The 26,346-nt window shown below is 42.9% G+C and overlaps 1 long non-coding RNA gene across 2 annotated transcripts in view; it reads right to left on the bottom strand.

Moving 5' to 3' along the window:
- Positions 1 to 26,126, bottom strand: part of LOC128322185 (uncharacterized) — a 75,867-nt gene extending 49,741 nt beyond the window's left edge. The window contains exon 1 of one of the 2 annotated variants that reach the window (XR_008305583.1): positions 25,953 to 26,126. This is a non-coding gene — a long non-coding RNA (uncharacterized LOC128322185). Of the gene's footprint in view, positions 1 to 6,337; positions 6,568 to 25,952 lie in introns of those variants that run through there. The other variant, XR_008305584.1, reaches the window with a different exon arrangement.
- Positions 26,127 to 26,346: the final 220 nt, after the last annotated feature.

The following is a 26,346-nucleotide window of genomic DNA, read 5'->3' as shown; positions in this document are numbered from 1 at the left end:
GGGTAGAAATTTTCTCAAAAACATTTTGGAGTATATGCATAATCAACCTTTAAAAAAAATAAAAAATAAAATCCTGTTTCATACTATTGTTTACTTTGCTCCTTGCTGTTTTGGCACTATGTCTCCTTTGCTGCTGCTCCCCCCACCGCCTGATTTAGTCACATGGGTGGCCCCACCCAATTAGGGATTATTTGGTGAACTAGATGGTAAGACAATGTTATATTTAGGGTTATGCACAAACCAGAATTCATGGTTTGGTTGGAATTCAAATCAATTCAAACTGGATAATGTGCTGCTGAAATGGTTGGTCGAACCAACTGTTGGCCAGTCTAGTCCATTTGACTGAACTGGTTTGGCAGTTTGGGCAGCAAACACTTGTAAAGGGGAATCTGGTGAGGATTCCCCTTTACAAGTAGAGGGGTGAGGGACCCTGGCAATGGTAAGGGGCAGCTGGGTGGGGGCAGCTAGAGAGGTAGAAATCTCCTTACCTGGCCGCCAAAGCTGATGGTGTGGCCAGTTGCCCTCCCTGGCTCAGACACCTGCCCTCTCTCCCTTGTTTAGGAAGCCACCCACATGGCGGTGGAGTGGTTCTGGCCTCTGCTTATGTGTGGAGGCCATTTACATGGCATCCGCACATGCACAGACACAATTTGCTCAGCCATGCAAATGGTGTCCGCACATGCGCGGACACCAGAACTGCTCCACCACCATGCACGTGGTTTCCTAAACAAGGATGGGAGGGTGAGCAGCAGCACCAGCAGCTGTGCCTGCTGGGAGAGGAGCTTTCTACCTCTCTCACCACCCCTGCCCGGCCACCCATTCATTGCTGAACTGGTTTGCCTGAACTGGGCCTGTTTCGGTTTGACCACAGACTGAACTATCCCCGGTTTGGTCTGCAATTGAACCTCCAAACTGGTCTGGTTCATGGCAAACCAGTTCGGCAATGAACAGTTTGTGAACAGCCCTAGTTATATTAGTTTTAGATTACATCAGAATGGCAAGTGAAGGCAATGTAAACGAATAAGCCAAGATGTTCACAAGAAATTCTGAAAAACCATCAAGGAAGAGGGGAGTGGTCAGTAGCATAATGAAAAGTGTTCATGAAAAGTTGACAGTAGTTTCCTCTCAGTTTGACTAAAAGAAAGAACTTTCAAATTCTGGGCCATGAAAAAACAGTTCCTGCAATTCCATTTTATATTATTTGTTCTGCTACCTTTTTTGTCTTTGGTGGGCTGGAGCAGAAAGGAGCCATGCAGAACACTGATGTCCCACTTCCCTAGCTCCTTTCTGGCTTCTGAGCAGTAGTTGTTCAAGAGGGGATGCAGCATATGAGAACATGTACCTGTGGTACTGTGGGACATGGCTGGTGTGCTGCGACTTAAAATTGTGCAATAGTGTGATGCTACACCTATTATTTCCAGTGGTGGTAGTGTCACACAACTGCAGTTGCACATCTTAAGTAGCAGCACACCAACCCTCTCCTCCAATGCCATGGGCATTGTTTTAGATGGGCATAGCAACACTGGAGAGGCCTGTACCACCATTTTTCACTGTGCAGAAAATCAGCCAATACAAATAAAATGTTACTCTGTAAATAATGATCTAGTTCAGTAGATCATCATTTGGGGCTTCCAAAGGATAGGAGATGAAGTGTATGCAAATTGATATTTTATGGGACCAGCATACTGTAGGACTTTGCGAGCTTTTGAATTTTGTTGGATCCTTAGCTTGATAAAGAATTCTTCAAAACCCAAAGCTCGCATACTACTAGAGCAATCTGTTGGTCTGAAAAACCACACTTTTTCCTGCTTTGACTATTCCATGTCAATATGACATGACCTTTTATATGAAGAGATAGATGGAACTTAGAATTTGTTCCGAGAGCCACGATACATGAGAGATGGACACTGCTTTGTGGCTCTCCCCCTACCCCTACACCATTCTCATTGTAATGTCTAGTGCAAACAAAGGATGATGTGACATCTTTGTGCTCTGTGCATTATGTCATTAGGCAGTGGAGATAGAGTGCATGGAGATGCATTGGACAATGATGTCATGTTATGTAGTATTTGTGTTAGACACTACAAGAGAGAGCTGTAGCAGTTCCATATCTCAGTACCATCGAGTTAGGTCCTGGGAATCTGAGCAAGGAATGTAACTAATTCATATCCACAAGTTCCAAAGAGTAGTTCATCCTTCATGTGTGTTACTTTGCATTGCATGATAGTACCTGCAAATTGCACTATAACCTCTATATAGCTAGGACTGTCTTCATAATATATTTGTCAAGTCCTGGAGCCCAGAAGAGTTACTGCTGTCTAGCGACATCAGTAATAACACTCCTCCACCTTTCTTTCAGCATGGCTAGTCTTAGAGCCAATTTGTCTGAGATTGCTTTGTACTATTTGCTCTACTGTAAATCCATAAAACAACTCCATATTTGAGAGGGAGGAACCCTGTCAATAAGAGACCAACACAAATGAGGTTTGCCATTTAGTTTCACTAAGAGCATTCTTTGAGGCAAGTTTTAACGCCATTATTACCAGAAATCAATATTCTGACACCCACTTTTGAGAACATAACATATCCATTACATCGTTTCAAGAAAACAGCAACCAACAACATATTGTACTGGTCTTAAATCACCCTGTTGGTTTCCCTAAGAATTTAGTTCAGGAATTTGTGTTAACTGGAGCAGAATACTAATTTATTTTTAAAAATTCAAATCTAGGAGAAAAGGCCTGGCTGAATCATCTCACGAAGACACTGGCCCAGTTCAGACAAATGGGAATCAAAGTTTTCCCACTGTGTGAATAAGCTTCTTCAATCCATAGACGAATGTGCTTTCCCCTCCACTTTCCTGCTCATTCACATATGGAAGGAGAGGGAGAATATTTACTTTCAGTTTGAAGTTAAGCAGAGTTTTGTCTTTTGTGTGACTTCCAAATTCAGGAAACTCTGGTTTTACTTGAAAACACAGTTAAGAGAAAGAAACGAGGATCAAATCATGGTTTCAGACCCCTGTTTGTTCCTTAACTGTGGTTCGAAGTAAACCAGAGTTCTGAGCTTGTACATAATACAAAACTGATTAATATTTAACCAAAGGCAAAAGCTCTGCCTCTTCTCATTTTGAATTTGAAAGAGGAGGAAAGGAAAGAGGGAGTGTAGCAGGGGACTGCAGAGGATTGGAGAGGATTTGTTGTGTAGTATAAAATCTTGCAGAGGATTGGTTGGGTAGTGGAAAAGCAAGATTTCCAATTACATTTTAATCAGAGCAAAGAAGAGGAATTCAGAAACTTTTGAAATCAACTTTAAGATTCTAATTGCTTTAATCAAAATCAAGATTGTATTTAATAAACCATGAATTGGCTGAAAGCTCCATGGAAAGGTGATTCAGAGCCCCAGGTATTGCTCCATTTTGTTCTGTGTCAGGAACACTGCAAATTGCTGCTACATATATGAAACATTTCTCAGCCCTTCAAAGAAATCTGGCATTGATTCCCAGTGCACACTGGAGTTGGACTCCAGAATAACTCTTGTAGACCTGGCCTCTAAAATAATAATTCCTCTGAATTCTAGCAGCATTGAAATTTTGTGTTTGGTTTTCAGGTTCCATTTCTGAGACACAGAGCTTATAAAAAAATGAACCTCATCTATGCTTGAACTTGCATAGTGCATGATGGGTTCAATGATATTATCAACTTCCTGCTATACCAGAAACTACATCTTGTGTACTCCATGAGCTTTATGACTCCATGTTATGTGGTCAACCATATCATCAATGCCACAGTTGCATTTTGATAAGACTACAGAATGCATTCCAGATTTGTTAGTCCAACCTGCATAACCTTCACACACACATTTTTGGGTGGCACAGGGCACTTCCAGGAAATGGAGAGATTGGTGAAATTGTCCTCCCACCTTGCATGATAGGTGCAGCAGACTCAAGAAGCTCTCTGGATTGTGAACCAATGCACACTTAGGATGTCAGCCAATTTATTCTGGAGTTGGTCACAATATTTTGGACCAGAAACAACTGGCTCCCTCTACCCCTGATAACAATTGATTGCCCGATTTAACAGTGAGGGAAGAATTTAAATTCTCACAATTACCTTAAAAATCATTTATCTTGATAATCGGTTAGGACTTATCTTAAGTTAGCAAATCTCTGGAATGTTTTCACAGCTGTTTATCATTCTGTTGCTATACACAAAGCAAGAATGGACAGCTGTCATTTTAAATTTGTTTTTATAGTGTCTCTCAGTTCATGACTAAACATTCACAAAAACTAATTACCACATGTTGAACCAGACTATTTTGCTTTGCATGCCACAACACAGCAGAAAGGAGAGCTGGTCTTGTGGTACAAGCATGACTTGCCCCCTTAGGTAAGCAGGGTCTGCCCTGATTGCACATGAAAGGGAGACTAGAAGTGTGAGCACTGTACAGGTAAGCTATTCCCCTTAGGGGATGGAGCTGCTCTGGGAAAAACATCTAGGTTCCAAGTTCCCTCCCTGGAATCTCCAAGATAGGGCTGAAGAGATTCCTGCCTGCAACCTTGAAGAAGCTGCTGCCAGTCTGTGAAGACAATACTGAGCTAGATAGACCAATGGTGTTTCTCATTATATGGCAGCTTCCTATGTTCCTTTGTTCCTAACAAACGCAAGCTAAGAGGGATATGAAATGGCCTGAGACCCGCTGAGTTCTCTTTGTAGCTGCCACTTCATTAAAATGTTAATAGTTATCACTGCACATCTTGGATACTTTTTTTTATCAATCCATAGCTGCTGAATTGCTCCACAAACTTTCCAGAACTGATTTCTATCCCACTCCCAAGGAAATAATGACAGTATAGATTTATTCCCCTCCTTTTTACACACAACATCCCTACCAGGTATATTAGGTTGAGAAATGATGAATGGCCCCCAAATCACCCAGTTTTACAGTTGAGCATGGATCTGAAATTGGGTCTCCCTGGTCCAAGCTGAACACTCTGCTCATTTGATCAGAGATGAAGAGTGCTGGTCTTGTAGTAGCAAGCATGAATTGTCTCCTTTGCTAAGCTGGGTCCACCTTAGTTTGCATCTGGATGGGTGAGCACTGCCAGGTATCCCCTTTAGGAGATGGAGTCATAAATAAGTGGAAGAGCATCTGCATGGTTGCATGCAGAATGTCCCAGGTTTACTCCCTGGCATTTCCAGATAGGGCTGGGAGAAACTCCTGCCTGGAACCTTGGAGAATCACAGCCAGTAAGTTTGACAGGACTGAGCTAGATGGACCAGTATTCTGACTTGGTATAAGGCAGCTTCTTATGCTCCATAATCAGTTTGTTTTTGGACAGGAATCACCTAGTTGAAGATCTTTAACTACAGACCCAAAGGCCAAATATGCGGAGAAAAGTGTGATGATGGCAAATTGGTGGCTGTGAAGACTGGGTTTTCTATTTCAACCCATTTTAAACTGGCTTTAGAGCTGGCTATGGGGTTGAGATAGCCTTGGTCAGCCTGATGGATGACCTTTACCGGGGAATCGACAGAGGGAGTGTGAATCTGCTGGTTCTTTTGGATCTCTCAGTGGCGTTCGATACCATCAATGACGATACCATTCCAGATGGTGGAGCTTGGTGACAGTTGCTCCTCAACATGGGAGATGTTATATGGAGTCCCTCAAGGCCCCATTCTGTCACCAATACTTTTTAACATCTACATGAAACCACTGGGCGAGGTTGTCAGGAGGGTTGGTGCTGGGTGTTATCAGTATGCTGATGACACCCAAATCTCCTTTTCATCTTCATCATCAGGAAATGGCACTCATTCCCTAAATGCCTGCCTACAGGCAGTAATGGGTTGGATGAAGAATAACAAATTGAAACTACATCCAAACAAGATGGATTCAAGATGGTGCTCATTGTAGGGACTCAAAATTTGAGGAATGAGTTAGACCTTCCTGTGCTGGATGAGGTTGCAGTCCCCCAGAAGGAGCAGGTGCCCAACTTGGGAGTACTCCTGGACCCAGACCTTACCCTGGTATCTCAGATGGAGGCTATGGCCAGGAGTACTTTCTATCAGCTTTGGCTGATTTGACATCTGCGTCCATTCCTTGAAGAGGATGACCTCAAAACAGTGGTGCATCAGCTGGTAACCTCCAGGCTTGACTATTGCAATGTGTTCTATGTGGGGCTGCCTTTGTATGTAGTTTGGAAACTTCAGTTAGTTCAAAATGTGGCAGCCCGTTTGGTCTCTGGGGCAACCCAGAGAGACTATATAATGCCTCTTTTGAAACAGTTGCACTGGCTGCAGATATGTTTCCAGGCAAAATACAAAGTGCTGGTTATTACCTTTAAAGCCCTGAATGCCTTAGGTCCGAGTTATCTTCGAGAGCTCCTTCTTCTGCACGGACCCTACTGCACGTTAAGGTCATCTGAGGAGGACTGTCTTCAGTTACCACCAACAGCACTGTTCCTGGGCTGTAGAATGCACTCCCTGCAGAAATCCAAAATCTGAGTTCATTATTGGCCTTAAGGAGAGCCCTTAAGACCTATCTGTTTGGCCTGGCCTTCTAGGGTTTTTAAAAATGTTTTTAAACTGTAAGAGTTCAGCCTGGTTTTCCAGGATTTTAAAAACTGCTTTATAATGGCTTTATGTTGTTTCAAATAAATTTGACATAACCAAAAGAAGCTATGGCAACTATGCAATTCTCTGTCCATTAAAAAGTACAGCTTTATAACCAAGTCCTAAAAGTAATTCTGTTGAGAGTCAGTGGTTGCCTCTTCTGAATTGTTTACTACATTTCACTGTATAGAAAGAGAATCCCCAAGGTACTCTCCATTAATAATTTCAGTCAGAAGCCTGCATCCCTACCATTTCTAAAACTAACAAAAACAAAGTCCAAAGCTCAGATTTCAATATTATATTGTCGCTCATATTCCAAACAAAACCTAAGCCTTTCAATGTGCCTTATTAGATAAGGCTCAAGCAGAGACACCGAGAAGCAATCAAAACTCAAAGAAGCAGTAATATATTGAAGTTGGTTGGAGCTATATTCTAATATGATGCTGCGATGTTCTTGGTTGGCAGGGAAGGCAAAGTAGCTATATATATATATATATATATATATATATATATATATATATATATATAAAACCCAAGAATTTTGGATTTGGAGGGCTTTGATAGAAGATTTGGTTGGAATGCGTATTTATTTTATGATAAGACCAAAGTACATAGGGACTTTCTTAATCATTACATCAGAAGAAGTTTGATAATAGTTTGGGAAAGAAATAAGAAATACTTAGAAAACAAAGTACCTCTGTGGTTATCCAGGCTAGAAGCTGTTATGTGTAAAGAAGTGAATATGAAAACCAGATAGCCGACATATAATGAAGTGTTGAATAAGTGTGATAATAAATGGGAACTGAAAAAGGAGGAAGAACTAAAAGATAGAGTGACCAACCGGTTTCAATATTATCAGTTAAATTAGGTTTTTTAAAAAAAGATTCAAAAATAGGCTTTGAAGAGCAGAGATCAAAATTGAAATAGAGTTATGTGAAAGTGATGTAAAACTAATTACAAAAATGTACAATTTGTTATTATGTGAAGAAACAAGAGATGAAGTGGTAAAATCAACAATGGGCACAAGATGTAGGTCATAATATTAACTTAGAGGCCTGGGAGAAGCTATGGAAGAAAGATCTTAAATTTACAGCGTGTTATAATTTAAAATAAAAATTAATAAAAACGATGTACAGGTGGTATTTAACACCTAAGAAACTAGCTTTAATGTATAAAATGTATCTAATAAGTGCTGGAAATGTAAAGATAGCGAGGGGTCCTTATATCACATGTGGTGGTCCTGCAAAGAGGTAAAAATCTTTAAAAGATTTTTAAATGCGTATTTCATAAGAGACGTGAATCCTTTCTCTTTGCCATAATTAATGAAGAAATCTCAAAAGAAAATATAAATTTATTCCTATATCTTACGACAGTGGCTAGAATGGTTCTTGCTCAGAAATTGAGATCTGCGGAAATTCCAGCAAAAGAATGGCTGATGAAGGCACATGAATATGCAGAAATGGCAAAACTTACTGTATTAGTAAGAGATAGTCATATAGAAAACTTCATAGAAGATTGGAAACTCTTTTTGCAGTATATGAAAAACATTGTGAATTTGGATTTATGAACGGGGGTTGAAACGTAAAAATAACAGTTGGGGAATTTGTTATAGTAATGAAACTAATAGATTTAACCAGATATATAAATATGAAGAAAATATTTACATGAGAGCAAATATAGATGTTGCTGTATAACTGTGTTGAAAGATGAACGGGAAGTCATATTGATATGTAGAAAACTAATAAAAATAAATTGTGTGTGTATACACACACACACACACACTAGCTGACTGGGCGCAGAGCATCTGTGCCCCTAGTCGTCTGTGTCTCTCCTCCCGCCCACTTCAGCCCCAGTCCGTTCTCCCCCTCCCAGTCTGCTTTCCCTTCGCTCCCCAACCGCTGGCCTGGCCACCACCAGGCACTTTTCTTCCCCTCCCACAGGTCTGGCCGGTGCTTTCCCTTTCCCTTTCCCTCCCCAACTGGTCCTTTCCCTTGCCGGCCGGTGCTTTCCCTCTCCGGCCAGCACTTTCCCTCACCACTGCTGCCCAGCAGCAGCGCACCTGTGGCTATCAGGCAGCTGCTTGCGAACTCTTGTGAGAGTTGCCACACATGGGATTAGCCATGGGTATGCCTTAGAGAATTAAAGATATAGATTCTCTAAGGCAAACCTATGGCTAATCCCGTGTGTGGCAGTTCTCACAAGAGTTCACGAGCAGAAGCACCATGGTGATTGGGCAGCAGAGATTCCATATACAGATAGGAGTAGTGGTGTGCATGGCCCGGAATTCCCACGGTCTGGCATGGGGGGGGGAGTTTCTCTTTAAGGGGTGGTGGTAGTACTTCCCCCCCCGCCACTCTTCCCCCTCCAGCGCTGGCGGTTTTCAAAACGTTCTTGGGGCGGCAGAGTTCCTCCCTGCCGCCCCTGCCCCCATCGTTGTCCTCGCTAGCTTAAAAGTAGGCAGAGCTGGTGGTGCGCATGCACCCTTTGCAGCGCGTGCACTTGTCCTTGCCGCTGGCGCGCGCGCAGCATGATGTGCCAGTGGTGGAGACGAGCACGTACGCCGCAAAGGGCGCATGCGCGCCACCAGCTCTGCCTACTTTTAAGCTAGCAAGGACAACGACGGGGGCAGGGGCTGCAGGTAGGAACTCTGCCGCCCCAAGAACGTTTTGAAAACCACCAGTGCCGGAGGGGGAAGAGCGGGCGGGGGTAAGTACTACAACCACCCCCTTAAAGAGAAACTCCCCCCACCCTTCCGAACCGAACCGCGGGAATTCCAAACCAGTCGCCTTGTCAATGGCCTCCGGACCGAACCATGCACACCACTAATAGGGAGGAGGAGTCTGTGAGAGCAGAAACACCATGGTGATTGGGCAGTGGGGATTCCATATGCAGATAGGGAGGAGGAGCCTGTGATGGTTAAGGTCAGTTGGAATGCAACTGTTACTGGCCGGAAGATGTTCTTGATTGTAGAGGATATCTATATCTATATCTATATCTATATCTATATCTATATCTATCATTATAGTGGGAAGGGGTCTGCAAAGATACAGGTCATGAGGGAGGAAAGAGCCCCTTCAAGAGAAGGAGGCTGCCGTTGTGAATTAAATGAGGAAAAAAGATGAACAAGATCTGTTAACTCCGGAAGGGAGAGAGAGAAAAAGAGAAAGAAAGAAAAAAGAAGGAGGGGGAGATAGACAGGGGAAGAGTGAATGGAGCCGAGAAAAAGAGAGAAAAAGAAGGGAGGGGAAGGGAGAAAGAAGAAAGGCCTGAGCCTGTCAGTGGCCTGGGGGGAGAAACGGTTATGGCAGTGGTGGCAGCAAGGAAGGGCCCAGTCAACCACTGCTGCTGTTTGGGGCTACTGAGGCCATTGGTGGAGGGAGTCAGGCAGGCAAGGGGTAGGCCCAGGCCAGTCAGCAGCCTGAGGGGAATGAGTGGCCTTGGCGGTGGTGGCAGGAAGTGCCTGGTCAACCGAGGAAGGGCCTTGTCAACTGCTGCTGCTGCTGCTCCTGTGAGAAGGAGAAGAAGCGGGGCTCTGTGAGGGTGGGGAGGTCTCTGGGGATAGGGGGCTGCAGCTCAGCCAATAGGTGCCAGCAACACTGCTGCTGCAACCAAGAGGTGTGAGGGGGATGGAGTAAAGGGATGGAGGAGTGACCAAGAGGGGTGAGGGGGATGGAAGCAACTGGATGGAGGAGCAGGAGTGTGGCTCAGATGAGGGTGGTGATCTCTGCCTCAGAGAAGAATAGTTAAGTGATGTCATAATCACATTACAAATGGAGTGTGTTTTCAGTCTCTTTCCAGGATTGCAGTTTTCAGCTAACTTCAAAGTACATTTTTAGGAAATTTCTAACAGCTAAAGTAATGATATCCCCCCTACAGGTATTGTATGAGTAACAGTTGACAACACAATAAATTCTGAAATTTAGGCAAAAACCCTATTGCACATGGCTTCCGTTGCAGTTGCAGTGTGCAGAGGGGTGGGAGAGAGTGACCTTTGCTTCTCTCCCTTCCTTGGAAAAGCTCTGTTTGTGTGCAGCCCTCACGGACATATTCCTGGATATGTTTTTTGGGGAAAAAAAGGTTTTTGCAGGGCAAGGAAAGAACCAAACATGGCTTCCCCCTCCCATGTGCTGCAGGTATGGGGCAAGCCTCATGTCCAGTTGGATTCTCACCTGCTTCTAAGGACAGAGCTGATGTGATCCAACAGAAAGTGCCCAGCGGTGCCACAAATGGTCCATTTTGCTCAGCCAATTGCAATTCAGAATTGCCAAGTTTATAACAGGCAACACATGATCATGTTGTCCCCTTATGTGTGCTCAGTGACTGACTTCAGTTTGAATCCTGGCCTGAGGTGCCCAGTCCCACTACTTGGGCCTGGGAGTCCCAACAGACTTGTACAGATTTGAAAAGTTGCAGTTGCTGTGCTGGGTCTCCGAACCAGGTATGTTTACTTGGTTGCTATGGTGCTCAGGTTCCAGTGGATTGTGATGGGTCTGGAGGTTCTGCTGCTGCCCTTGGACTCTCTGGACTCAACCATTGGCAGGAGGACTTTCTGGTAGGGATGTGCACAAATCCATTTTTAAAAATTTGACTTGTACCTGAATCGAATCACCTCGATTTGTTTTGGGTCCAACTCTCCCTCCCCCGCATCACACCAGGTTTGATTTGTATCTGAATTTTCTGAATCTGAATCAATTCGGGGCAAAAAAAGAGGTCCCAGGGGCAAAAGAGTGGGGTAGTTGGTATTGGTGGAGGTTACTACCCAAATTTCAAAGAAATTGGACAAAGGGGTGATTTTAAAATAATTTTTGGAGTTGGCTTTAAGCTTTTTCCCATTGGGAATAATGGGGATTTCGTCAGCCTTAGTTATAGCTCCAGAAGGGGGGGGGCACCAGGGTGGCCCAGAGTGGGTTGTGGTGGGTGGTAGTGCCCAATTGGTGCAAGGAAGTTACCACCCAAAAGGCAAAAAAGGGGTCCCGGGGGCAAAAGAGTGGGGTGGTTGGTACTTTCAAATTGGTGGAAGTTACCACCCAATTTTCAAAGAAATTGGGCAAAGGGGTGTTCTTTATAAATTTTTTGAAGTTGGCATGTCTTTGTGGCCGATTCAGGGCATAAAAGGGGTTTCAGGGGCAGAAGAATGGGTCATGTGGTAGTGCTCCAATGGGTGCCTGCTACCACCCAGATTTCAAATAAATTGGTGAAAGGGGTGTTTTTAAAAAAGAATTTCTGAAGTTTACGCGTCTTTAAGCTTTCCCCCCCCCCATAGGGAATGATTTCAGCAGCTCCATAACTCCATGTGTGGGGCACCAGGGTAGCCCAGAGTGGGTTGTGGTGTAATGCACATAGGGCACCAACAAACCCACATGCCCATGGGGCTCTGGGTTTTGTTGTTTTCAATATCTGAGGTGTTCTGAGAGTACAGAAGGAAGGAGATCTCCTTCCTTCCTTCCTTCCTTCCTGGGACAGAATGGGCTTTACTGGTTGTCTTATTGGGGGCCTAGTATAGGTTTTTGTTTTTTATTTTGCTTTCCAACAGATTGGTCAAATTGGAAAGGTTCTTTGCCTACTCCATTCTCTCCTGTTTTGTTTCCTTCAGTTAAAAAGTTGTGTAAATACAGGGAATCTGGCTAAGATAATTAACAAAATAGCCACCCTTTCATTCACATACATTAGTTTCTGTGTTGTGCCTGGTCTGTCTTGTATTGATGGCCATTTTCTTTATTATTGTTTATGTTTGTGCCATATATTTTCAGTAATTGTTCTCTGGCTACCTTGGTTAGCCTGATGGATGAACTCTAATAGGATATTGACAGGGGAATGTGACTGTTGATCTTTTTAGATTTCTTGGCAGCTTTTGATACCATCAACCATGGTATCCTTCTGAGTTGCCTGAGGGAGCTGGGATTGGATGGCATTGTTTTACAGAGGTTCCATTCCTACCTCTCTGGTGGATTCCAGATGGTGTCGCTTGGAGACTGTTGCTTTTCAAAGCGGGAGTTAATATACAGAATGCCACAAGGCTCCATACTGTCTTCAATGCTTTTTAATATCTACGTGAAACCACTGGGAGAGATCATCAGGAGATTTGGTCCAAGGTTTTATCAACATGTTGATGACACCCAAATCTCTTTCTCCTTATCAGTAAGGGCATAACTTCCCCAAATGCCTGCCTGGAGGCAGTAATAGGCTGGTTGAAAGATAACAAACTGAAATTGAATCCAAATAAGATGGAGGTCCAAATAAGACGGTTGAGGTCAGAACTCAAGAGATGGTTTATCTGATCAGGTTGGGGTTACACTCCCCCAGGACGAACAAGTACGTAGCTTGAGAGTGCTCCTGGCTCCAAAATTCTTTCTGGTCTTTCAGGTTGAGGCAACTACCAGGGGTGGTTTTTATCAGTTTGGGCTGATATGTCAGCTACGCCCATTTCTGGAGAGAAATGACCTTAAAACCGTAGTACGTATACTGGTAACCTCCAGGTTTGACTACTGTAATGCACTGTATGTGGGGTTCTCCTTTGTAAGTAGTCTGGAAACTAAAGTTGGTGCAGAATGCAGGAGCCAGACTTGTCTCCGGGACAACCCCAAAAGACCACATAACACCAACCTTAAAAGAACTGCACTGGCTGCCAATATATTTCCATGTGAAATGCAAAGTGCTGGTTATTACCTATAATGCCCTTAATAGCTTGGGTCCAGGGTATTTAAGAGAGCACCTCCATTGGCATGAGCTCTCTTGCCTATTAAGATCATCTGGGGAACTGTGGTTATGGCTACCACCAGGTTGTTTGGTGGCTACTCAGGACTGGGCCTTCTCTGTGGCTGCCCCAGGGCTCTGGAATGCACTCCCTGTTAAAATCAGTGTTTCACCATCTCTGGCTGTTTTTAAAAAGACCCTTGATGCACCTGTTTTCTCAGGCTTTTAATTAATTTTAATTGGTTTTAGATCGTTTTAATCATTTACCCTGTTTTTATATTTGTTGTATTTTAACTTCGGTACACTGCCTAGGGATGCACATGTCAGGCGGTATAGAAATATGAATATATGGTATATGAATATCTTTACCAATATGATTCTATAATTGTTGTTAACTTCAATGCCCTATGTTGCTTCTACTATGAACTGTCATAGAATTGCTAAATCAGTGAGCTAAGGGAAGCAGCAGGAGCACCTCAAGACCAGCAGGGCTTACATGGAACTTCAGTTAAAGCACTTCTCAACACCAGTTTGAAGCATATTCAATACTGATTTCCATGGGGGATGTTGCTGGCCAGATACATGACGTACATGCCACCCCATAGTTTTCTAGCAGAGATAGCCCTCCAATCCACTGTAAAGGTAGAGAAAAAAACCACCTGATTTTGGCTGTGCTGAATGTGCAAATGGCTCCTGCATGCATTAAATCCATTTGTAGATTTCTGTGGGAGAATGGGAAAATATTTTCACAGCCTCTTTATATGATGTCCACTGAAATTTTAGGTGATGTTTGCATATCTTGTGAGGAACAGAACGCTAAAATAGCTGCTTCTGCTGCCCCAGTTTAATGGGAATGGATTGCTTTTACGTTGAACATTTTTAAAGATGAAACTGCAATGAGATGTTGGAAAGACCTCAACAGATGCATGATCTCACTGAAATCAACCAGAACCTAACTCTGGGTGACATCCAGTTTCTGTAGCTGAATTTCAGTAGTAGTCGTTGTTGTTGTCATCATCATCATTGTCGTCGTTGTCGTAGTAGTAACAATAACAACTTGATTTGTTAACTGCCCTATAATAAATTGTCCTGTGGTACAATATAGTTTGACAGCAAACTGTTAGTCTAAACACAATTGCTAAATAATTCAGATGAAGGTTTCTTGCTTGCTCTGGCAGCATGGGCTTTGGTTTACCTGTATGAGTCATCTGGAGGCACTGCTGTCTACATACGACTTGCAGGGCACATAACTTTTTCTTGTGTTAGACTGTGTTCTGGATTGTGCGGCTTGGATATGTGAATCCAGTGAGTGAATATGCCTGCCTTTGACAAGGAGCCAGACTAGGTGCTCTTTTATTTTTTTAATTTATATACCGCCTGACTCCAAAGGCTCTAGGCAATTTTGATGCACTGAACCTCTGCAGTTCAGATGACTTTTAGTTTTTTGATACGTTTTTACTCTTCAGGGTCTTTTGTTTTAGAAAAAGACAATGGGCCAATGATACAATGGAAGTGTTTGTAATTTCAAGGCATGATATTACTACTGCACTGAACAATTTGTTATGGGGTGGCTAATAAATAAAGCTGTTGTTATTGTTATTGTTATTGTTATTGTTATTGTTATTATTTTGTTCTCCCTTTTTCCTGTGTGGGTGAAGGTTTATTGGAAAGAGATAGCTGTGGGTGGCAGGGGGAAAGATTTAATTTGGCAAAGTATTTTGACACAAGGAAACATATTTGGATTTAAAATGACTGTGAAGTGCTGGGAGCTTTCACGGCTTTGGATAAGTCTGTGGCTGGTAATGGCAACATATATGAGTGAATTATAATTAAATGGTGACACAGAACACACATTTTAACCCAACCAGGGAGGCAGAAAGAAGGAAAGCTTGTGGAGCATGAACTCTTCAATTTAATTTTTTGGGGGAGAGGAGGGGCACATTTTGGGGAGGAGAAAATTGAAGATATGGGTTATTACATTTGGTGGTGGTGGGGGGGGGAGTTCAGTGAAAAGAGAGGGAATGCCTGCGGTGGAAACCTAAGCATCTCTGAACCCAACTATTTTTCTTCTTAAAGTAAGAATCCCTATCAAAAACAACACGAAAAATAAAGTGAAAAATAATACCAACAGAAATCACACTAGTTAGTTAGTTAGTTACATTTCTATGCTGCCTCGTGCCAATGTTTCATGGTGGTTTACAAAATAAGTGATAAAAGGAGAATTAATAACAAACATTAAAACAGTTAAAAAATTAAAGCAGCAATTTAAAACAGCAGCAGCAACAATAAAAACGATCTTACAGCTGAACAAAGGTTTGATGAAATAAATGTGTCTTGAGCACTCTTTTAAAACATGCTAGAGATGGGGAAACTCTTACAACAACAGGGAGTTCATTCCAGAGCCTCAGGGTGACTTTAAAAAAAGCCCGGCCCTGAGTTGCCACCAGACAAGCGGGGAGCAGCCATTGGTGGACCTCTCCCAAAGATCTCAATAAGTGGTGGAGGGTCCTGAAGCAGAAGGTGCTCTCTTAAATACCCTGGGCCCCAGCCATTTAGGGCTTTATAGGTAATCACCAGCACTTTATATTTTGTCCAGAAACATATGGGCAGCCAGTGTAATGCTTTTAAAATATGAGTAATATGGTCTTTCCAGCTTGCCCCAGAGACCAATATTGTACCAATTGCAGTTTCCACCTTTTATACCAATTGCAATTTCCAGGCAATGTACAAAGGCAGCCCAACACAGAATGCATTGAAGCCATCAAATCTGGAGGTTACTAGCAAATGTATCATTGTTTTTAGGTTATTCTCCTCTATAAATGGCTGTAGCTGATGTATCAGTCTAAGCTGATAAAAAGCATCCCTGGCCACTGCCTTAACCTGAGAAACCAGAGAGAGGCCTCAGCCAAGAAGTACTCCCAGTCAATATACCTGTTCCTTCTGAAGGAGTGTGACCCCTTTCAGAACATTTCTAACCCATCTCTCAAGTTACGACCCCCACAATAAGTGCCTCAGTCTTGCTTGCATTCAGCTTCAATTTGTTCTCCCTCATCCAGCCATTAACTCATGCAGGAAGGCATTAAGGGAGGTTATGCCATTCCTTGTTGAAGATGACATGGAGAAATATATCTGGGTGTCATCAGCATACTGATAACACCCAGTACCAAATCTCCTGATGATCCCCCCTGCAGCTGGTTCATGTAGATGTCAAAAAGCATAGGAGATCGTTTGGAGCCCTGTGTGACACCATACAATTTAGAGGAGGAGTAGTCTCCAAGTGACACCATCTAGAATCTCCCCAAGAGATAGGACCAGAACCATTGCAAAACACTGCCTCCCACTTCCAACCCCTGTAGACAATCCAGAAGGGTACCATGCTTGATGGTATCGAAAGCCACCAAGAGATACAAAAGGACCAGTAGAGTCACATTCCCTCTGTTGATTCCCAACTGGAGATCATCCATCAGGCTGACCAAAGCTGATATTGTTGGTAATATCCTATAAATAATATTGGATATGTTGAGTGTATGAGGTACTATAAAGCACAAAATATCCAATATGGAACAGCAGGTGCATTCTCATGATCCTCCTCCTCCTCATAATCAACCTATATCATCTAAATAATGATGCTGTCAACATTTGCAAAAAATGGACTTGTAAAATGTATTTTCATGGCATAGAATATTCATTCAGTGGGTGGTTTCATACAATCCACCAAAAGTAAAGAAGGCACAAATCTCTGGTGGCTATGTCATGAGAATTCACCAAAGTCCAGTTCCTGAGATATCTGCCCAATGTTCTTGGTTCCAAGTAAGTGGAGAACATTGGGCAAATGTCGGTAGAATGTTGGGCAGATGGCTCAGGAGCCAGACTTAGGTAGGTTCACATGACATGCCCGCCAGGAACATGCGCTCATCCGGAACAGATGGTTCCCACCTTCCTTACGTTTGGCAGAAATTCTCCCTTACTTTTGGCAGACAGGACTATTGCCAGTGTTTGATAATAGTAGGGGGCTGGATATAGATGGAAATGTATACACATTTTTTTATTTGTATCATTTGTATCCCACCCTTCAGTGTTTCCTTTCCAATGATGGTTTACATAAATAACATTTTTTTAAAAGATACAATTAAAACCATAAATAAAAAGTCACAGGGCAGTAGATAGTTTCCTATACAGCAGAGATTAAAAACAAGAGCAGAATAGTTTTAAGACTTTGAAATAGGGATGTGCACGAAATGCTATTTGAAAACTGAATCACAGCACCTCTTTAAAACTGAGAGATGACACATCCCCTTTAACATGGAGAAGAGCAAGTCCATGTTCCATAATTGCAGCACTCCCCCCAGCTATGCTAAATGGCAGCCATGCATGTGTGGAGGCCATGTGTGTATCAGCATTGTGCACAGGCAGCTGGGAGATGCCTCACTGGCACGTGAGCATAGCTGGAAGAAGCACAACGATGACAGAAGTGGTGGCAAGAGGAGGAGCAGGAGGTATGGACCAGCTCTCCTCTGTGTTAAAGGGGATGTGTTATTCCTCCATTTTAAAGGGCTGTGCCCTTTCAGTTTCCAAAACATGTTTAGTGCACATCCCTACTTTGAAAAGCCTGAGTGATTAAAAGGGTCATCACTGGGCACAGGAGAGACATCAAAAGAGACATCAGCAAAACTCATTGGGGAAACTGTTCTGTAAATGGGTCACCACAATCAAGAAGACATTTTTCCTGTTTGCCACCAACCTAGCCTCTGAAGGTGGAGATGCCTGGAGAAGGCTTTAGAAGAAAGTATGGGCAGTCTCTTGTGGGAATAGACATGCTGTCAGACATTCAGGTTGTAAGCCATGTAGACCTTTAAATGTAAGCACCAGCATTTAAGTGCAATTGTTTCACCACTGATTTTAATTAATTAATTAATTATATTTAAAATATTTCTATACTGCCCAAAACTTGCGTCTCTGATGAGATATGTTCCATGTAACCAGGCCTCAGACAACAATCTTGCGGCAGTATTATGGACCAGCTTAAGTTTGGGCCAAGCCTTCATCCATTTTCGTTGGCAGCATCTTATCTTTGGAATTCTTATGTATGTTAAGGAACTTAGTTCAGCCAGCAAGACTGTATAATCACTAATTATTGCTGATATTAATGATCACTGTGCTGATCTCATTCTTTTAAGTTTTACATATGAATAATCATCTTCAGTACCTCTTACAATTCATAGCCAACTGGTCCCATCATCAAAAGTATGGATTCAACAAGTTAGGCTCTAATAAGAAACCATCATTCCTATCTCAATATGTGTTAACTAACAGCATAGTCAGGAATACTGTGATGAATCATTACTGTACTTATCTTTTACATTTAAGCTTTACCTAAATATTAGCTGGCCCTGCACAGAACATCTGCCCCCTACTTCTCTGTTTCTCACCCCTCTCCAGACAATCCAGCTCCCTGTCCTGCCTCCCCCCGCCACTTAAGCCACCCCTTGCCATCCAGAATGGAAGTGGAGGTGGCGAAACCTTCCCCACTACCCCCATAACTCTCCCTCTTCCACTCCCCACAATTCTCTCCCACACACTCACTCCCCCTACAACTCTCTTTCTCTTGCTCTCCCCCTCACAACTCTCTCTCTCTCACTCTCCCCATGACTCTCTCCCCCCCACAACTCTATCTCTCTCACTCCCCCCAACAACTCTCTCTCTCTTGCTCCCCCCTACAACTCTCTCCCGCTCCCCCCACAGCTCTCTCTCTTGCAGCCCCCACAGCTCTCTCTCTTGCAGCCCCCACAACTCTCTCTCGCTCTCTTCCCCCACAACTCTCTCTCTCTTGCTCCCCCCACAACTCTCTCACCCCACAACTCTCTCTCTTGCTTTCCTCCCCCGCAACTCTCTCTCTCTTGCTCCCCCCACAACTCTCTCTCTCTCCCCCACAACTCTCTCACATGCTCTCTCCATGACCCTCTCTCTCTTGCCCTCCGGCTCCCTCAGCCTCCCCCTCCCTTCCTTTCCTAGGGAGAGCAGCATCGTGATGGCCTGTCAGCCTCCATCGTGTCACCCTGCCAAGTCTCCTCACAATGAGGATGGCCAGTTTGGGCAGACTGAGAGCCGGCCTCTGTCACCCTGCCTAGTCTCCTCACGAGCAGAACAACTGAGCTGGGGCTTCCCTTCCAGCCTGCATGGAAGGCCCTTTGTGCGCTCTTCTGCCCAAGCCATCCTCCTCGCGAGGAGACTTAGCAGGGCAACAGAAGCTGCTACTCAATGTCTCGTCTTTCTTCCTTGTAGCTGCAGTGCCACTGCCTCCTCACCCCCCCCTCCTCAGAAGCTGTCCCCCATCCTCCACTCAGCCCTACTCTGTGCCTTCTCTCTCCTCCGGACAACTCTTGCAAGATGTGCCACATACCACAGGATGTGTGACATACGTCCATAAGCTTTTAAATTTATAGATGGTCCAGAGTGTACCTCTTGCATTCCATAGCCCTTTGACCTCACTGTTTACACTGTTGTTCTCTTTCTCTATCCACATGTATACATAGCTGCCAACTGAAGAAAACACATCATGCATCTGATGAAGTGGGCTCTATGTTGTGAAAGCTTATGCTACTATATATTGGTTAGTCTTTAAGATGCCCCAAGCCTTTTCCCTGCAACAGACTAACACAGCTACCCTCTGGAAGTCATATGATTAAGTCCCTCACACTTTAAGGAGTACCTAAAAATTTTTTTATTCTTCCAGGCCTTTCCTAATGTATTATTTATTTTATTTTAATTTATTTATATACCACCTGGCTCCAAAGGCTTTAGGCAGTTTGCTCTGAACTTTGTGCCTGTGTTCTTCCATTGCCCTTCCTTATTTCCCTTCTTCTTTTTTCTATCTATTATGTGTCTGTCTATTTAAGATTGTTCTCTTGAAGGCAGGTCTTGTCATTGTTAATCTTATCTATGAACAGCACTTTTAAAAGGAAGAAATACCTATATTTATCATGATAACTAAAGTTTCTGAGAAGTTGTCAATTACATCCCCATGTTTAGTGCAATGCGGTAGTCGAATTTGGCCTTCACAATAATGTGGATAACATGCAGATCCACCAAAGGGAAGAATGATTCACAGGCCTCGTGAGCTGGATAAATTGATAGAACATCCATTTAAGTTTGGACTTGGTTTTTTTTTTTTAAACAAAACAAAATTGTGGCCACAATCCTATGAAACACACTCCATTTAAATATTCACATTGATTGAATTTGGTCACTTCTGTGAGCCTTCATTTGCTTTTGGCAAGGCTAATAATCTCAAGGCATAAAATACAAACATTTGCAGATGCAAGTCTTATAATCGGATGCCCACCAAGCTTCTAACTGCCTGTTGCTACAGGTATTTTTGTGTAAAGCAACATAAATGGTGATTCCTCCTACATTAAGAACTATAACCAGATTTTTGTCTGGTTGTCTCCCCATTTTTGCTGTTTCTTATTTTTATTTGATAAAACATGATTTTTTAATTGCATTTTATTTTGCCTGAAGCCATAAACAGATGGAAGCAAACTTGTTTTTTTCAAAGTGAGACAGAAAATTACACTCTTCCTTATCCCCTCCTATTCCTCTCCATTTAGGCCTTTAAAAAAACCATTATCCATAAAAATGTGGTCTCAAGTAGTTGTACTAAAATATATGGGCCTAACTAGGCATTATGCAGTATTTGTTAGGCCTGTGCATGTTCAAGAAATTCAGATTAGGATTCAGATTTGAACCAGTCTGACTTCAATAATTTAAGATTTGGATTCTATGAGCTCTGGTGATGTTGGATATTAGATCAGATTCAGAATTCGAGTTCAAATTCCAACTAACATTTGGACACACACGCACACCCAATAGCAGTCAATGGGGAAAACATAAAAAATAACCAAAAATAAGAGTTTGGTCTTAGAGCTTTGAAACTTATCATACAAAAGGGGGAAGAGTTCTTGGGTGGCTGTAATGAATTTGTACAGAATCGGTCAATTCCATGATTTTTAATGAATTCTTGAATTTTTTAAATAAATGGCTAAAAATGTGAAATCTGGCTTGTTTCAAGCTATAACTTTACAAAAACATCTTGATATGAAGGCATTCCTTGGACCATCATTCCACCAGTGTGGAGGAATCTGCCCTTTGCCTTCATGAAAAGGGGTAACTACATGCTCCCTTTTTATTTTAACATATGGGCATACAGTTATGGAATCTAGCACACATGGTGTCCATATTGGCAGGAGTCTGTGTAATTTCCCCCCAAAACTATGGTTCAGTCCTCTGACTTTTGGTGAATTGGGTTGTGGAGGGGGGAGAGTAAAAATGGTGAAATCTGGCTTGTTTCAAGCTAGAACTTTACAACAAGCTTTGGATCTGATGCACCTCCTTGGACCATCATTCCACCCCCCATGTGGAGAAAAAATGACATTGCTTTGATTTTTTCTCCTTCCCCATTGCAGGAACAGTTGGATCTTTTAAAATGGGTTAAAAGGACTTTACATCATTTAATCACGTAATGGCTAGAAGGGAAAGTGAGAAATTCTTTCTAACCACAAACACAGAAACATTCAAAGTACTTACACTTTTACTAACTGTGTCCTTCTGCAATGGGGAAGACAAAGGAATGTCATTTCCCCACCACATTGGGGTGGGATGATAGTCCTAAGGAGGGCTCCAGATCCAGAAATTTTGTAATGTTCTGGCTTGATACAAGCCAGTTTCAGCTCTTTTTTCTATTTTTAACCCCCCCCCCCTTGACCAAAAATCAGAGGAGTTACCCATAGCTTGGGGGGGGAGGGGGGGACAACACAGAATCCTGCCAATGTGGACTTCATGTGTGCCAGACTTCATAACTATATGCTGATCTGTGAAGGAATGAGGCCTGAACCTCCTCTTTTTGTTAGGGATGTGCACAGAAACAGTTCAGAAGCTGTTTATGAGCCTCCAAACCGGTTCGAACAACTGGCGGTTCCGCCAGTTTGAAGGCGGGTGGGTGAACTTAAGGGTGGGGGAGGATGCACTTACCCCTCCCTCCATTCCCATCCACACACCGGCACTCCATTTGCAAAGGGACCATTGGGGCGGCAGCATACCTCCCTGCCACCCCATTGCCTCCTCAGCTGCTATGTCACTGGAAGTACCCGGCGTGCCAATACACGCAAGCGCGTCAGGTACTTCCGGTGACATAGGGGCCAAGGAGGCAACAGGGTGGCAGGGAGGTACGCTGCTGCCCCGAAGGTCCCATTGCAAATGGAGAACTGGCAGGGGGAAGCAGAGGGAGGGGTAAGTGCATCCTCCCCCACCCTTGAAGTCAACCCCCTCCACCTTCGAACTTCCCCCACCCAGTTCCATGCACATCCCCACAGTTTGCATATAGGATTGCTGTGTTACTCCCTTTGTTAAAAAGGCTGTGCAGGAGTCAAAAGTTCACAACTCCTGTTCTACAGTTGGTTTTGGAGGGAGAAGAATTGTACTTGTTTAATTTTGGAGGGAAGAGAGGTTTATTTGATTGGATATGTTTAAAAATAGTAGAGAGAACTTGGGATGTTTTGATTCGTCCATTTGAAAAAATTGGAGGGAAAGAGAATATGAGGAGACTTCATTCAGCAGAGTTTTAATGCAAATTGGAGAGCTGAAGAGAGTTCAAGTGAAGGAGTTAAAGACAGTTGCTGTCAATCAGAAGCAATGTCAGCAAGTTGCTGTCAATCAGAAGCAGAGTCAAATAGAATCAGAGCTGGAGCTGGAAAGAAGAACTGAGAAGAGCTGCTGGAAAGAGAGCTGAGAAATCACTGGGAGCAGGTGAGTAACAGGCTGGAGTGGGCCCAGAGACAACATTTTAAAATGGGCCCCTCGCTGATACACACACACACTTCACAATATATAGTCATGTGACTTGCCTCTGGCGGGCCCCTCGAGGCATGGGGGCCCCCAGGGAGCCACCTCCCCTTGCCTAATAGTAGTTACGCCCCTGACTGGGAGAGTTGAAACTTTCTGGAGGACTTTATGACTCCCAAAGCAGTTGAATGAACAGTCTGGGATTGTGCCCCCAGAACTGGGAAGGGAGAGCAGGACCTGAGACTGAACAAGCGACAAGCCTGGCTTGCTCCAGGAGCTGACTAGGGGTGATTGCAAGAAGACTCTTGGTAAGGACTCTGAGTGAGGGGCCAGTACTAGTTCAGGATAGATTGGATGCTCTTTTCTCATATTTATTTGTTCCTTGTGCTTGTGAGGTTGTTTTTTTGTAGTAAATTTTCCTGAAGAACTACTGTTTTGAATTGAACTATTTTATTGTAAAGTGTTCCTGATTTGAAGTTAAAAATGTGTAAGTCTGTTTCCTCCCTTAGAAGCCCTTCCAACCTACCTAACTTTGAATGAGACAGAGGTTTGGAAGGCTGTTTTAGTAGACATAGCCAGAGGAAAAAAAATACAAAAGTCTACTTGGTGGCAGAGTGAAGCTTAAGAAAACAGAGCTGTTTGATACTGGGCTGTGACACATGGTGGCACTGCGGTGGAATCCGTGACACCATCCATTCAGGAGATATAAAAGGGTGATAAAAAGGAGCATGATGTTACCCCTTTTCATGAAAGCAAAGGACAGATTCCTCCACATGGGGGCGGAATGATGGTCCATGGAGAGTCTTCAGTTTCAGAAGTTTTTGTAAAGTTCTGGTTTGAAACAAGCCAGATTTCACAATTTTTAGCCATTTTTACAAAAATTCAAAAATTCACCAAAAAATCAGGCAATTCATAAATTCTTTTCAAGTTCACTACAGGAGATCCTGAGCTCATCCTCAACATTTGTGGTAGGTTTCAAGGCTTTAGAACCAACTGGGGACTGTTGGTGATTTTTTTCAATTTCCCCATTTACCTCTATGGAGAAAAACCGTGCCATTTTGCAAATTCTGGAATTCCAAATTATTTCTGAAATTAATGTTGATATTTATGAATTAATTCCAACCTTACCGATCTGATTTTCAGGGGGAGGAGCAGATTAAGATTTTACCAGTTTCTACCGATGTGGGGCAATTTCAGATAGAATCTGAATTTTCAAATCTGAATTTGCACAGACCTAATAGCTGTGCCTATCCCTAACTGTATCACCTAATGCTTAAGGCACTCCTGGTTTGGAGAACACACGCTAGATGCGGATATGTGTACAGCTGACTACATCCCAGGCTGGCCCTGACAAAAATGTTGTCATCTGCTGGTCTTCATGGATATCAATAGATTGTTAATTAGAAAGCAGAAATCTTATGATGAATGATGAGAACAGTCCAACTGCTTAACAACAACCAGTCTTTGCTATGCTTAAATATAAAGGCCAGCAAGAACTCAGCATTTCTATTAGTATATTCTTTGTTCCTTAGTGGCAAACTAATGATTGCTTGATGTGTAGTAATACATTCCGCAAGCTTTAGAGTAACAAAGGGAAGAGTTAGCAACAGGGTTGCTTATTTTGATCTACTTTGGAGAACACCAAGTTCTTAGACATTAAGGACTAAACATAGTATTGAGACAATCTGCTGGGACTTCCTGAATCACACAGTCCCTGTGATTTCTTTGTAAATAATATGAAGGCCCTACAGAATGTGGCAGAAGGTGATTTTTTGTAAAAGGCATTTGGCCTTAATTTAATTGCAGGTAATGAGGAATTCACACCCAACATCCTTGGCCATCTGTTCAACTGGCATTGTTAAACTGACCTAGTTCCAAATATCCTAGTAAAGTGACTAGCCAGTAAGCATAAATTTGTGCATACTTAGGAACCATGTGTTGGTCCTTCCGAAGAAGTCATTTTTTGTTCACTGAAAAGATTGGATGTGAATGAGATTACAATGTCATGGAAGCCTTGGCTGGTGAAAATTCAGCTAAGGTCTGGAGGGCCTCCTAAACTCATCAAGGCTCCAAGAGCCGATCAACACATGAGGCAGAATGTGGTGGAAGACCAGTGTGCTCGAATTCTGGACTGTATCGCTTTGAGCACAGGTGGGTGGTGATTACATGTTTCAATTCCCCCCGTGTGAAAACTCCCTTCATGTAGTAAACTAGCACAAAACATGGCCTAACTAGTCCTAGTTTACTATATGCAAGGACCTTTATTCATGAAGAGGGTTCCAAAATACCTGCCACCCCACCTCCTGCATTCTAAATTATTGTAGTGCAGCACTTTCTTTTACTTCAATCTGCCACTTCATTTTGCATACGATGGGTCTGAGACTGACTTATGCCAAGCGTTATGATGATTACGTTTCTGGCTTAAGCAGCAGAGAGCTCAAAGTGCAATAAAGAATAAACAACCTACAGCCTTTTAGATCTTTTGTAAAGGTGTCCTTAGCAAGTCAATTTACATTCTGTTTCAGGGTAGGGGTTTTTTGTTTTATTTAAACTAGGTCGAAACCCAATATATGCTAACAAAATGCTTAATTGCTCAGCCAAAACTCTCCTTTTTTAATAGAACATTTCAAAGTTAAGCCATGCAATTGGGGAAATATTTCTATTTTGCTTATTGTCACACCTCCTTTGGTGTGACACTGCATGGTTCTGATGACCACAGGGTATGTCAAATGTTTTTTATCCTTCTAACATATTGCATATCTGGAATGGTTCCCCCATCATTACAAGTTAAAAGAAATGAGCATTGCTTACCCCCGATGAGCTGGCTTGGCACCCATTCTTGATGGCTGCTGCACATATCATCTCTGCATTTCATTTTGTATTTTCACCCAAAGCATTTGTTTTTATGGCACCTTCTTCCAAGCTGTCCTAGCATTATGCTACTGTTCCTTGTGTATGGTATGTGCCTGGAGCTACGAAGAGCAATCTCTTTGGCACTAAAAATATAGGAAAAATTCCTGTTTTCCAGAGCTGCTTTGAAAAAAGAACGTAGGGAGGGGGGGAGCACTAAGAACAAAACAGCCTGCATTTAAAAGAGAGCAAGAGAGAGAGAGAGAGAGAGAGAGAGAGAGAGAGAGAGAGAGAGAGAGAGAGAGCGCACATAGGCTATTTAGTCAGGCTTGCTTTTGAAGAAAAAAAAATGCTT

The sequence above is a fragment of the Hemicordylus capensis genome, chromosome 4 (assembly GCF_027244095.1).
Source record: "Hemicordylus capensis ecotype Gifberg chromosome 4, rHemCap1.1.pri, whole genome shotgun sequence".
Taxonomy (NCBI): Eukaryota; Metazoa; Chordata; class Lepidosauria; order Squamata; family Cordylidae; genus Hemicordylus; species Hemicordylus capensis.
Note: the sequence above shows the minus strand (reverse complement) of the source record. Positions and strands in the feature narration are given on the sequence as shown.